This window comes from Chenopodium album, chromosome 15, assembly GCF_948465745.1.
Source record: "Chenopodium album chromosome 15, dcCheAlbu1.1, whole genome shotgun sequence".
In the NCBI taxonomy this organism is placed as follows: Eukaryota; Viridiplantae; Streptophyta; class Magnoliopsida; order Caryophyllales; family Amaranthaceae; genus Chenopodium; species Chenopodium album.
Window position 1 is genome coordinate 42,928,491 of NC_137848.1, and position 9,362 is coordinate 42,937,852.

At 36.7% G+C, this 9,362-nt stretch overlaps 1 non-coding gene and 1 pseudogene across 1 annotated transcript; one reads left to right on the forward strand and one right to left on the reverse strand.

Moving 5' to 3' along the window:
- Positions 1–1,651: 1,651 nt before the first annotated feature.
- Positions 1,652–1,725, reverse strand: TRNAV-AAC (transfer RNA valine (anticodon AAC)). The gene has a single exon. It is a non-coding gene; the product is annotated as a tRNA-Val (tRNA).
- Positions 1,726–1,928: 203 nt separating this feature from the next.
- Positions 1,929–8,923, forward strand: LOC145582275 (ATPase family AAA domain-containing protein FIGL1-like; annotated as a pseudogene).
- Positions 8,924–9,362: the final 439 nt, after the last annotated feature.

Sequence of the window (9,362 nt, forward strand, 5' to 3'; positions counted from 1 at the left end):
AATGGTTTGAAAATGAGGGGCCTAGTGTGGCTGAGCCCTATTATTAACAAGCCAATCCTTAGCTAGCTTGCTATCAAACTTGCCTTTTTTTACTTCGTAAGGTGTTGGAGTCAATATCATTTGACAGGTTGATACCAATCCTGGCAAACAACTCATCAAGTAGTTGGAATTGAATTGCTTCTTGGAATTGAATTACTTCTTCTAGCTCCTGTTTTGAGTGGATTGAGAGAGAGCTCAAGGTTTGAGCTTGAGCTTGGATAGTCAGAGGACCTATCACTTTTCTTCTGATATTCTCAACATGAAGCCATGCATCATCCCAAAAGTTGATGGTGTCTCCGTTTCTGGGTTCCTAGTTGAGGCTCTCTTTGAAATGATCCCAACCCTTCCCTAAGGCATTCCAAATGTGGGATCCTTTATTGAAGGAAGTGGGGTTCTCCTTATTCCTTACATACTTTTCAAACAGAATCTTCCCTGCCAAGTTTTTTTTCCCATCTAACATTCAACACAGTCTTGCAAACCCAAGCTTGTTCAGTTCATCATGATTGAGAAAACCCAGACCTCCCTTCTCTCTTTCTTGACAAACATTTCTCCAAGAGACCCAAGTTATTTTCTTAGTAAAAGAATTCCCTCCTCCTTCCCAAAGGAAATTTGAACAAATGGAGTCCAGTTTATTTGTGATGTATTTGGGAAACTTTAGACAAGTCATTTGGTATCTAGGGGTAAAGAGCAGGGTTGATTGGAGTACGATCAGTTTCCCTCCTCTTGAAAGAGTGTTTGTTTTCCAGGCTGAAAGCTTTTTTCCTATTTTCTCAATGATTTTATACAACTGGGTTTTTTCTAAGTCAGGGGATAGCCTAGATATGTGCCTAGATCAGTTGATTTAGTCACATTTAAGGCTTATTCAAAGTCATCCACAATGCTAGCTAATTGGGGTGTTTTTTGAGAAGTAGATTTGGCTCTTGTCTTCATTTATCTTCTGGCCAGAAAGAGCACTAAATTTTTTCAGAGTCTGAGTTAAAGAGAGTAGAGTTTTCTTATCAGCCACCCCAAATAGCAGCACATCATCAGCAAAGAGGAGATATGATATTGGAGTACTACCCACTCTGAATCTGAAGGGCTTCCAATTCTTCTTGTGACATTCATCATGAATCATTCTGGAAAGGTATTCAAGACAAAGAATGAAAATATAAGGGGACCACAGAGGGTCTCCTTGTCTAATACCTCTAAAGGAAGTGATATGGTGTGACAGCTTGCCATTGATAAGGATTTTTTAAGTGATAGAGGTGATGCAAGACATGATAAGAGAAATGGAGTCTTCAGAGAAGTTGAAGAACTGTAGACAAAGTTTTATGAAGGGGCACTCCAGCCTATCATAAGCCTTTTCTAAGTCAAGTGTAAGAGCAAAGACGCCCTTAGAACCCCCTTTTTTTTCTTCATGGAATGAAGTATTTCAGTGACTATGATGTAATCAACTTCACTTCCCCTCCCTTTAGCTTTTCATTAGCGCATTAAGAATTTAAGATTATCCCTTATGCCCGTCAAAAAAGAAAGATTATCCCTTGTGAAGAAAAACTTCTATTTTCTCTCTTCTTATATTTTTTCTTGCATATTAAATCAAGAATTTAAAAAAAAAACAAATAACGGGGAAAAATGGCTTCGCCCAGGCTTGAACTGGGGACCTTCAGTGTGTTAGACTGACGTGATAACCAACTACACCACGAAGCCTTTTCTGAAGGAAGTGCTCAAAATACATTACTTAATTTTACAATAACACCAAACAGAAAATTAGCGGGAAATATGAATAAAATAATACAAGTAATAAAAATTAAAAACCCTCCAAAATCAGAAAAACCTTGACAAAAAAATCTCTCTCTTCTTTCTCTCTCCTGAAAGTTGCAGTAAGAAAGGAGCTTATAAGAGGTGCAACAATGGCGAATGAAGAGGAGAGAGAAGAAATCCAGCAAAATTGGAGGAAAGAAGTCGATAACAACATCAACCGTCTTCAATCTCTACTCTTCGGCGCCGATTTCGCTTTAGAGAATCGCGATTTTTCTTCCGCACAACTTCTCAGTCTTCGTCTCCTCGGTTTTCTCGATTCTCGCTCTCAAAACGACGTCGATTCTTCGTTTATTCATCCTATTCGTCTTCATGCTTTGTCTAAGCTCGACGCTTCTCGCCGTGAACTTACTCCCGTTTACGACCGGTAACTCTTTCTCTCTATTATGTTCCTGTTCGAGGTATTTGAATTTTTAGTATTTCAGGTGTTTTTTTGTTGGTTTTGGTGAATTTTTTGTTTGATGATGGATTTTATATTGCGAATTGAAGCTGAATTGCTGAATGATTTCGTTATTCGAAAATTTCGGTGGAAAATTGTATATAAGTGCTTAATTTTGTTCGATTTTTCTGTTCACGAAATTGATTACTGTATTTTGATATTGAATGGAGCTGCAAATCGAGCTGATTTGATTTTTCGCCATTTTTCAAAATTATTGTTTTGTTTTTGAATTGGAGGAACTCTTTTGGTGTTAGGTTTTGTTTCAGAAGTTGAATCTCTATATTTTGATGACTGCGAACATCGTTTCATTGATTATAAGAGATGAAGCTCTGGTGATTTTCTATATTTAGGCTTTTGGAAGCAGGATTAGGACACATGTGAATTGCAATTTTGTTGATTGGATAAAATTAATTGTGTTTATTTGAAAATTACTTATTTTAAATTCTGTAACTAAACCAGAAGAACTTCACGTCATTGATTGGAGGAACACTTTGTTGTTCGGGTTTTGTAAGGAAAACTAAGATGTACTTTGTATGTTGTAATGCAAATTGTTGATTGTAGGAGTTTGTTGGCCAACACATTTGATACATAGCAAAATGATTTTGCTCTTAAATTGATTGCTAATGTTATCTTACTTTTACAACCTCAAAAGAACTTAGATTGTGATATGTCTAGGCAATAGATGCTCCAAGAACTATAAAGGAAAATAAAGCTTACGTCTGCCTTAAATAATTCAACATAACCCTATAGAGATGGAAACTAGTGAGTGACATGCCTTGTGCTATTATTGTACTCCATATATAAGTGAAAAATACCTAGAAGGGAGATTGGAGATGGAGAGCGTAATCATATCCATGAAAATGCTCACAGTATGTGGTCATAAACGGGAAAGGATTGCTTATGAGGTCATAAAACGTTGTATTCTTGGTTTGCTGCTACAAGAGAAGCTATTAGTGTCAAAAAGTGATAAGTGAGATTTATTAGTGGCTTTCTGAATGACCTAGTCAGAGATCATGTAGGAAACACTGGTTCCCTCATAAGCCATTGTGTCCCAACCTATCAAGATGGTGGGGAACATATCTGCATTTCCTCTTTCTTACACATTTTCTGATGCTCAAACTGTTGACAAAAACAACAAGCTAGAGGGCAATTATTTCTAATATTCATAATGCAGGCTCTACTTTTAACATATGATCCAATTAAGTGTTAAGGAGATATTTCCCTTATCCTTGACAATTGTTGTGATTGATATGTAGGTTTAATGCTTTCTTTTCTTGGCAGAATTAATTTATTTGTAAGTTTCTCTGCGCAGCAGTTATCTGTTATCCTGTGGAAGTTTGTGTTTCATCTCTACTGTTTCAATTTTTTTTAAAGTTTTACTATGTGCCATTTGTGTAACAGACAAGCATTTGAAGCAGCAGTCATACCTCTTGGAAAATTTTCTCCATGAATACAGACGTTGATGTCAAGATCAAGCAGTCAAAATATTTTCGTGCCCTTATTCAGCAGTCTTCCAAAGTAAATACGAGTGGATTGGTATGTGTGCTCTAAGGCCTTGAAATTTTCACATTCTAGTGACTCACATGTTTACACACTGGTGCATTCCAATTTTCAGATCCTCACATCTTCCGATTATTAATATGAATGTCTGTGTCCCAATTATTAATGCTAATTATACCTAATGCACTCTTTTGGGATTAAGCCTTTGATTGATTGATACCTATTGCACTCTTCATTTTTGGTAGGGGGGAAATTAATGTAGTTTAAGCACCTTGATAGATCTTTGGAGTCACAATTGTTTGAATTTGACTAGTGTTGTTATGTGTCTTTTAAGGTGCAACTGTTCTATACTCCTAGTAAGTTATGTTCATTGTGTAGCTTCCTAGCCAGTAGGGAGCAGTACTTCTCATTTAAGTGCTCATTGCTATCTACATCTTGTGCAGGGAGGCCAAAGAGACCAATTTGAGAGAATGACTAGGAAGACCTCCAAAACCACTCTTGAGGCTGACTTGTCATCTTGGCATGGGAACAACATGATGGGTAGAAGTAAAGTTGGTGTAAAAGGTCCTGTTATATCCAAAAATAATGGTTCTGATGACTGCATTATTTTTGACAAGGCATGTGCATCAAATAATCACGTCAGAGGGCATTCTTCATTTGCACACGCTGAAGAAGAAGAAAGAACGCTTGGAAACAATTTGGGAGTAAAGCATCCTCGCATGGAAACAAGGTATCCTAGAAATGACATCGGATCACCTTTGAGCAACAAGGATACTAACAGAGAAGTCTCTGGAAATGCGTTTGTGACTGCTAGAACCAAATTGGTAGTTTCAATTATGTCTACATCTTGAAAATAGACTACAGCCTTCTTAAAATATCGGAAGCCTGGGACTTGTTCCAGTTTCCAAATTATCTTATTGAAATTTATATCTTGTTTTCCTTATGACAGGAAATGGAAGTAAAGCAAAAGAAAGGATTGGGTGGTTCACCAAGCTGTTCTGTCTCTCCAATTAGCAATTACAATTCCAACAGCCGGGGTTATAGTGGAAAATCATATGGTGTATCACGCCGTGGGGTCCGTGGTAATTTTATTCCCCCAATCAGATCCAATGGCAACAATACCGGGAATATGACTGCTCGAATTGGTGGCAAATGTGATGATGCTGCAGAGGATTCAACCAGAAAATGGTATGTCCTACTAGCTCACAAGTGTATTATTAAACTTGGGTTGATAACCAGCTTTTCACAGTTTTTTGCTTTTATTTTTATTTTATTTTTGTTTTTGTGTTGTTTTTTTTTTTTTTTTTTTTTTTTTTTTTTTTTTTTTTTTTTTGCTGTTTTTTTTTTTTCTTGTCATGCTTCGTTATAAGATTATACTAATCTAAGTGGTAGTTCTTTTGACATTGGATTACAGTACTTTTGTAGTCAAAATTTGAGGATTTTTTTGGCTGACATAAAACATAGGAATTGTTCCTGGAAAGTTCTTAGCACAAAATGAAGAAAGTTAAATAACTTAATCCTCCCCAGTTTAGTCTATTCCTCAAGGCCCACCAAATAATTACATGTCCTGGCATCCAGACAAATGGCCACCAAGTGGAGCTTCCCACACTCTACTTCCTGTGGTCAACTGATGGAAGGTGATCAGATATTCATATTTGCTAACAGCTAATTTGTTTTGTGCTAGTTTGGAAATGTTATGTGGTCCTGATGGGGAGCTGCCGGAGAAGCTGAGAAATTTGGAGCCTCGTCTAATTGAACATGTTAGCAATGAGATCATGGACCGAGATACAAATGTGCGCTGGGATGACATTGGTAATTTGCATTTGTTATATGCATGCTCCTTTTTGTGAATCTAGCACTTATTGCCTTCTTGTTACAGCTGGTTTAGAGCATGCCAAGAAATGTGTGACAGAGATGGTGGTTTGGCCTCTATCGCGCCCAGACATTTTCAAAGGATGCCGTGCTCCAGGAAGAGGTCTTCTGCTTTTTGGTCCACCTGTAAGTACTGCAGCTCTTTACTTTGGAAGTGCAAGTGGCCTAAAAGCTACTGTTTCATGAATATTGTCTCATATATTTATTTCAGGGAACTGGTAAAACAATGATTGGGAAGGCTATAGCTGGAGAGGCTAAAGCGACATTTTTTTACATATCTGCCTGTTCACTGACTAGTAAGTGGGTAAGTATAAAACCTTGGGTCCAAAGATTTTTGCGTTGTTCACTCTGTTTTGTGTTTTCTGCTTGCTTGTTATTCTAAGTCATGTTCTCATAAAAAATAGGGAGTTTTTCAGTTCAATTTGCTGCAGACTATACATTTCTCTTGCCACCTTAGAATTTTGTTGTCTTTTTCCTAGGAATTCCTTATCTGCTATCCTTATATATAAAACTACTCTATTTTGTGTTTTTTGCTTGCTTGTTATTTTAAGTCACGTTCTCATAAAAAATAGGGAGTTTTCCAGTTCAATTTGCTGCAGACTATACATTTCTCTTGCCACCTTAGGATTTTGTTGCCTTTTTTCCTAGGAATTCCTTATCTGCTCTCCTTATATATAAAACTTTGTTCTCTGATGAATTTAAATTCATTTCATCTGATATGTAGAACTTAATTTGTTCAAGGTTCAAGTGTGGCTTGTTAATCTGTGAGTGTTTTGAGATACCTACTTGCTAATTGTGCATTGCGATGACATATGAGTCTCATGAAACTTGGAAGGCATGTCCACTTATTTCTTGTTTTCCAGACTCCCTTCATTGGCACTTGACATAATGAAGAAATGACCTTTGCTTCAAGCTGTTAATTGACAGTATATTACTAATATGACTGTTGGGGGGGGGGGGGGGTGCTTGGATTGGGAGTGAAGAATTAAGGGTGGTTAATTAGAGAGAATTAATAAAAGAAAGACAGGTGTAGTTTGCAGTTGTGGTTGAGAGAGGAGGATGGAGGTGGGCCGAGGGGGAATCATTACCTCTTAAATATTACCCTCTAGTTTAAGCATCCCCTCTTCCCTCTCCCTGGGAAGCCCAAAATGAAGATTATAACCGCTTCATCCATCCTTTGACCACCACCACCTGTCTACCTCTACCAATCATCCTTGGCTTGATTTTCTCTTATTACCCCCACTTTAATTCATTATTTCCTAATTCAAGCTTGCCTTAAGATTCAGATAGAGACTGTCTGCTATTATCTTCTGAATTTTATGTTCAAGAAGTGCAAACTGGCGTGTGATGCATTTCATGTTAGAGCTAAGATCTTGATGTGTTGATAAAATTCAGATGGGGAGGGTGAAAAGCTAGTGAGGGCTCTTTTTGGAGTTGCCAGTTGCCGTCAACCAGCAGTTATATTTGTTGATGAAATTGATTCCCTTCTGTCACAGGTAATGCTGGTCTCTGACCTTAGCTTTGGAGGAAGAGGAATTTTGTAGTTTTATTGCTTCTATATGGACTTGACTGCAGAAGCAAATATTTGCCTCAGTTTATGACATTCTTGGGGTTTCAAATTAATAAAAAGGAGGCTTGAACAGAAAATTGTGACCACATATTTAATTATATTTTTGAAATGAATTAATTCAGTTGCTGCATGAATCATAACTTTTACTATTGCTGAGAAATTTTATAAAAGTTTATTTTATGATAGCGCAAATCAGAAGGTGAGCATGAAGCAAGTAGGAGACTCAAGACTCAGTTTCTCATCGAGATGGAAGGCTTTGACAGTGTAAGTGAACAGATTCTGCTCATAGGTGATTGTTCATATTTTTATGGCAGATTATCAAACTTGACTATAGATGCTCTTTTATCGTACAACCTGCCACATTAGGCGGAGTTATTATTAGATAAACTGCTAACGATTGCTATTAGTTCAAATTTTACAGTATATTTAGCTTTGACTTCAAGCAAAGATGTTTAACTTTATGATTATCATGTAAAACTTGAGCTTCCCTAACCTCTTATTTTATTCTTGTTGAAGTCTTTGCTGATGCTAATTTGGTTGCACTAGAATGCCAAGGTCTAGGCTGTTGCATCAGTGTTTTCATGGGCATGGCATAGTGGACTCTTTATGCTTAGGCATTGTACCCAATGGTCTTTTTCATGTTTTGATTTGGGTATAAATTAACATGTAATTATGTGTACTCTGCAGGAGCTACAAATAGGCCCCAAGAGCTTGATGAAGCAGCAAGGAGGCGGCTTACGAAACGACTGTACATACCTCTCCCTTCTGCAGGTCTGTGTCTCTGCCCGTCACCTGAATTTCCAGCAGATATCACTGATAGGTTATAATAAAAATATTTTGAATGGACAGAAGCAAGAGCCTGGATTGTACGTAATCTCCTGGAAGATGGGCTGTTTAGACTCTCAAAAGAGAATATGGACATGATCTGCAAATTGACTGAAGGTTTTTAGGTTATTCACTATTTACCAACCTTGCGATCACACATCATCTGTTTACCATTTGTATCTCACCCCATCCCAGGTTACTCTGGATCGGATATGAAAAATCTTGTGAAGGATGCTTCCATGGGTCCACTTAGAGATGCTTTGGGGCAGGGCATAGAAATTACAAAGCTGGACAAAGAGGACATGAGGCCGGTAACTTTCGTCTTGCTTGAAATAGTTATCAATACTAATGTTACAGTTAAGGTTTTTTTTTAAGCTATTTAAGCCATGCCTCTGCTATTATTTTGTAGGATTTTAAAGATGCTTTGCAGGAGGTGAGGCCATCGGTTTCACCTAATGAACTTGGTATATATGAAAACTGGAACAAACAGTTCGGTAGCTTGGCAGTCTAGCACTAATCAAGATTCAAGGTTAAATGACTAGATTAATGAGCGTCGTTACAACATCTGACATTTGATGCATTTGGAGCTTCAGATTTTCAGTTTTATTCTGAGCATTTTCCCGCTTTCCTTCAAAAAGTGCTAGACTGCTAGAAGTTTGTCAGAGTTGGCATATTACTATATTCACTGGCGTATTCAGGATTTCAGAAGGGTGGATTTAGAATCATTAAAAAAAAATATTTGGGTACTCCGTTTTTTTTTTTTTTTTTTTTTTTTTAATTGCAATGTTGGTGATTTCATGCTTGTCCAATGCACATTTTACAATTAAAACTAGTTTTTAGCCCGCGTAATGCCCCGGTCTATATGTTAAATATTTTTTACTTCAAATTATAGTTTTGTTGTATTATAATAATCTTAAATACTTTTATTATAGATTTAGTTGAAAAAAATAATTTGTATAAAAATAATAAATAAATGATTTCTCGTGCCATACATTAACTATATTTAAGAAGCGTAAATAAACAAAAGTATTAGATAGCAAAGGTGGTATGACTTTTTATTTATTTTCTAATGGACCCGAGTTTAATTCTTGATATGAACATTTTTTAGTTGACATGTTCCAATCCTCCTTGATTAGGAATGCTGTAATACCCCCTTTTTTTGTTTTTTTGTTTTTTTTTTTTTTTTGAACCAGTAAATTTCGAGTGATTATGTGTGCGTATATATATAATAATCTTAATTACTTGTTAATTATTTATTCACGGTTTTTAGTTGTGTCAGTGGAGGCGAAATACACCGAGGTTACTTTTTATGGACCGAAC